Source organism: Microtus pennsylvanicus, chromosome 13 (assembly GCF_037038515.1).
Source record: "Microtus pennsylvanicus isolate mMicPen1 chromosome 13, mMicPen1.hap1, whole genome shotgun sequence".
Classification (NCBI taxonomy): domain Eukaryota; kingdom Metazoa; phylum Chordata; class Mammalia; order Rodentia; family Cricetidae; genus Microtus; species Microtus pennsylvanicus.
Genome location: NC_134591.1, coordinates 67,585,961 through 67,591,442, shown reverse-complemented (window position 1 = coordinate 67,591,442; position 5,482 = coordinate 67,585,961).

Below are 5,482 nucleotides of genomic sequence, written 5' to 3'. Positions count from 1 at the left end.
GTGCACATAACTACATACAGACACATAATTTTAAAAACATCTCTTAATGCAAGGGTATGCATGTCAACCCATTTACACGGCCAAAGTTCCCAAGAAGGGGATTTTCATGTTCCCAGGGCATGAAATAATAATAATGAAATTGAAATCATTTATCCAAGATGCACTTTGTGTTGATACGTTCCTAAGCCCATGCCATACAATTCTCTCACTTTGCTTTCTTGTTTTTCCTTTACACCCTGCCTGCTGAGGCATAGACAGATGCCCGCCTCTCTTTGTTCCCTAATTCCCTGGCCTCAAGTGTTGTGTGGGGTTCCTGTCCAAGAAACTGAAAAGTCACTTTCCAGGGCCCCGTGGTCTTTGTATGTCCTTAGCTCAAGCCACTATCTGACCCTAATCTTCAAATCTCAGTTCTTAAATTCCCTTAAGAGAGAACTAGATATTCCCAGCCTGAAAAAGACAGAGCACGATCCCAAACTTGAGCACTATAGTTGGTGCTGTGGCGCCACCTAGCGTTAGATAGTGCACAGCTGGAAAGCGGAGCACAGTAGCCTTGAGTGCCCACTAGAGTGGGCCAGACTTCTGTAGAGAAGGCCTTCTGGAAGGAAGGTTCACCCACACCCCACAGAGCAGATGCAATAATCTTCGTGCACTCACAGGAAATTTCCAGAGGACAGTATAAATGGATTAGATACTTCAAAAATCAGATTCCCGGGGCTGGAGAGATGGCTTGGAGGTTAAGAGCACTGGCTGCTCTTCTGGAAGAACTGAGTTTAATTCCCAGCACCCACATGGCAGCTCACAATTGCCTCTGACTCCCATTCCAGATGATCCAGCACCCATACACAGACATATGTTCAGGCAAAACACATAAAATAACAATAAATAATTTTAAAAATCAGATTCCCAAAGGGCCAAGAAATCCGTGAACAGTTGGAACCTTCTAAACTTGTTTGGTAAATACATAAACACGTCTGATATATAAATGTAAGGCACCTCCACAGTTCTTAAGAATAAGATTTAGGGTGCCAGGAGGGTGACTCAGCAGAAGAGCACTGGCTGCTCTTCCAGAGGTCCTGAGTTCAATTCCCAGCAACCACACACCAGATCACAACCATCTATAATGAGATCTGGTGCCCCCCCCCCGGCGTCTGTAAACACACACATGAAGAACACTGTGTACATAATAAATAAATCTTAAAAAAAAAAAAGAATAGGGTTTAGAAGTCAGGCAGTAGTGGCGCACGCCTTTAATCCCAGCACTCGGGAGGAGGCAGGTGGATCTCTGAGTTCGAGGGCAGCCTGGTCTACAGAGTAAGTTCCAGGACAGCCAGGGCTACACAGAGAAACCCTGTCTTGGAAAAAACAAAAACAAACAAACAAAAAAACAAGATGTAGGATTTAGAGTCAGTGCAGGAGAAAAGCACTTGCTTTCTGCCAAACTTGAGGAAGCAGAGGCAGGCAGGTCTCTTGAGAGTTGGAGGCCAGCTTGGTTTACATAGAGTTCGATGCCAGCCAGGGCTACATAGTGAGAGCCTAGCTCTAAAACAAAACAAAACAAAACAAAACAAAAGCCAACAAACAACGACAGCTATGAAAGCCTGAAGGTCTGAGTTTGATCCCTAGAACCCCTGTACAGCTGGAAGGAGAGAATGGACTCCACAGCCTGTCTCCTTCCTTCCACACGCATCATGCATACTGTGGCACACATGTACACGTGTGCACACACACACACACACAAATAACTAAACTGTAAAAGAAAGATGTTTATGATTTTTGTATTGTTAAAAAAGATGCTTTATTTTATGCATATAAGTGTTTCGCCTGCATGTATGCATGTATACCACATGTGTGCCTGGGGCCTATGGAAATCGTAACCCGGGTCCTCTGCAAGAACAGTAAATGTTCTTAACCGCAGAGTCCTCTCTCCAGCCTCAGCAGCTAATCTTTTAAAAGGAGGAGGGATTGAGTGACTGGGGGTGAGGCTCGATTGATAGATGGCTTGCCTTGCATGCTCAGAGCCCTGAATTCCATCCCAGCACTGAAGAAATTTCACAGAAGAGATGCGTGAGTTGGGAGGTGGTGCCCGCTTTTAATCCCAGCACTGGGGAGGCAGAAGCTGACAGATCTCTATGAGTTTGAGGCCAGCCTGGTCTACAGAGCGAGTTCCAGGACAGCCAAGGCTACACAGTGAAAACCAAAAATACATAAACAAAATAAATAAAGTAATAGTATGCGGTGCTTTTTTTTAAAAAAAAATGAGAATAATGTTTGTAAACCCAGCACTGGAGAGTTTGGAGGAGGATCATAAATACAAGGTCACCCTCTGCTATAGAGAGCTTGAAGCAAGCCTGGGCTACATGAGACCCTCTCTTAAAAAAGGTAAAACTGGGGTGGGCTCAGTGGTTAAAAGTGCATACTGTTCTTGCAGGGTACCCAGGTTTGATTCCTAACACCCATTCTAGGGAGTTCACCACGGCCTGTAACTCCAGTACCAAGTGGTCTGATACCCCGCTGACCTCATATATATATATATATATATATATATATATATATATATATATATAAATTAGGAATAATGATGATAATAAGTTTTTAAAAGAAGGTGAGAGGGATCGGGGTGGGGTGAGTATACCAGGGCATGAAATAATAATGAAAATGATATTTATCAAAACCTTACTTTGTGCCAGGTGGGGGAATACATGCTTTTAATCCCAGCACTAGGGAGGCAGAGGCAGGTGGAGTTAAAGGCTAGGACAGTCAGAGCTAATGAAAGAGATGCTCCCTCTGCTCAAAAACAGACAACAGACCCTTAGTTTGTGCAGGTCCTCTTCACAAATCACTTAGGAGTCCTCAAAAAGATAATTTATCCAAAGTTTGGTTAATACAGCTCAGGGGTAGAATGCTGGAGTAGGTGAGGTCCCAGCCTAAATTCTTTAGCCGGGAAGTGAGGAAACAGTCAGCCTGGCTATGACTAGAGCCAGTGTCTGAGTTCCAGCTCTCCTGGCAAAGAATGAGATGGATCATCAAGCTTGCTTACTCCCCTGATCCTGCCCTAGCTGTGTAACTTCAGGAAAGTAAATTCACCTTTCTGAGCCTCACTGGACAGAATCGCACTACTATGTGGGCTTTGAAAGAATGAACTAAAGCCGGGCAGGGTGGTGCACGCCTTTAATCCTAGCACTCGGGAGGCAGAGGCAGGTGAATCCCTATGAGTTCGAGGCCAGCCTGGTCTACAAGAGCTAGTTCCAGGGCAGACTGTTACATAGGGAAACCCTGTCTCAAAAAACCAGAGAGAGAGAGAGAGAGAGAGACAGAGAGAGAGAGAGAGAGAGAGAGAGAGAGAGAGAGAGAGAGAGAGAGAGAGAGAGAGAGAGAGGAACTAAAACTAGCTTCCAAGAAGGGGCTGCCTCTCGCAGTGACCACTAGATGGCAATAGTGCTCACCCTGGGTGAACAACTGCTGACCCAGCAACCAGGCGAAGATCTCCAGATAACATCCTCAGAGGGTGGCCTATAACTCTCCATCCTCCTGCCTCAGCCTCTGCAACCACACCTAGTTCCTAGTGGTCCTGTTCAGGAAGGGACCACGTACTTCTGAAAGGATGGGTGGCCTTGCTTAGTGCAACACAGACACCAGCCAACAGACCCAGCAGGTACCCTCCTGCTTCTACTCAGCTGGGGCCCTCTGAACTCTGCTGTGAGCGTCCATCTTGGTCCGTTTCTGTAATTAACTGTAATTAAGCCGTCACGTTTCTGGTTTTTTGTTGTTTTTTTATTTTCAAGACAGGGTTTCTCTGTAGCTTTTGGTTCCTCTAATCCCAGCACTTGGGAAACAAAGGCAGGCAGATCTCTGTGAGTTTGAGACCAGCCTGGTCTACAAAGTGAGTTCCAGGACAGCCAAGGCTACACAGAAAAACCCTGTTTGGGGCCGGGCGATGGTGGCGCACGCCTTTAATCCCAGCACTCGGGGAGGCAGAGGCAGGCGGATCTCTATGAGTTCGAGACCAGCCTGGTCTACAGAGCTAGTTCCAGGACAGGCTCCAAAGCCACAGAGAAACCCTGTCTCGAAAAACAAAAACAAAAACAAACAAACAAAAAAAAACCCTGTTTGGGGGTGGGGGCAAGAGGGGAAAAAAGCCTCTAGGCTAAAGGAGCGACAATCTCACCCAGTTCTTGTTTGAAACTGGCTTCCGGCCTTGGGCCTTGAACTCATGACCCTTCTGCCTCCACCGTCCAAGGGCTGGGATTATAGGTACGCACCACCTCACCCAGCCTGGTATTTTGTTTTTCTGGTTTGGAGTATCTTACAATTTCATTTACTAAACATCTGAATAGAGACTTCACATGACACACCCTCTCCTCTGTGGCCTCCCAGCCTTGATTTAACACAGAGCTTCGGATACCTAAGGACTTCCCAGCTGAGGCTGATGTACAAACCAGGCTGTGGCCACCCTGCAAAGAGGAAGCAAAAGGCGAAAGCAGGTGCACAGTGTGGACCAGGAAGGAGACTTCTGACCCCACCCTGGCATGGCATAGATGCTCCATCCATAAATGTCCGATAAATGAACGACCCTTGCTCAAGAGAGCAAAGGGGCTAATCTTACAGGCCACATGGGCAAGCTGGCTGGTTTTTTTTTCCTTTTGTCATGAGGGAAGGTGCAGGCAGTGGAACCCAGGGTACTATTCTTGCTCGGGCTCTGCCACTGAACTATATACCCCAGCCCAATTCATTTGTTCATTCCACAAGAAAGGTGTGGAGTTTTCCAGTAAACATGCTCACGAATTCTTGGCATCCCTGTCTCAATCTTACCTGGCTGTGACTTCTTTTCCTTATTTTGCAAAGCTATATTTAGTTGGTCAGTTTCTTTTTTTTTAATATTTTTATGGTTTATTTAACTTTATTTTATGTGCATTGGTATGAAGGTGTCAGATCCCCTGGAAATAGATCTTCAGACAGTTGTGAGCTGCCATGTGGGTGCTGGGAATTGAACCTGGGTCCTCTGGAAGAACAGTCAGTGCTCTTAACCACTGAGCCATCTCTCCAGCCCCCAGTTGGTCAGTTTCTGTTTAGGATTTGTCTCAATGCTTCAAAGAATTGACCTACACAATTTTTGTGTCTCCCTTGATGGGCTGTACACCTTTAAGACACCTGCTTAAGGCATACAGTATGGGGGTGTTCGAGGTACTCAGAGAGCTAAGTAGGAGCCGGGAGGCAGTGACACACCCCATGTGGAGTAGGGGAGGGAGGCAGGTCACACTGCAGAGGTTGGCACCGCTGGCTCCAAGCACACGGGATCAGCAACGAAGGGAAAGGACATTTGGGGACTGGGTACATCAGCTGGGCAAACATGGTCCTCACCCCCCAGTCAGGAAGCATAATGGGGTTGAGGTATAGTTCGAAGGTGAACATGTGTTTAACATGTATGAGGTCCTGGGTGGGATCCCCAGGGCGACAAAAAGAAAGGACATGGAGACGAAGCTTT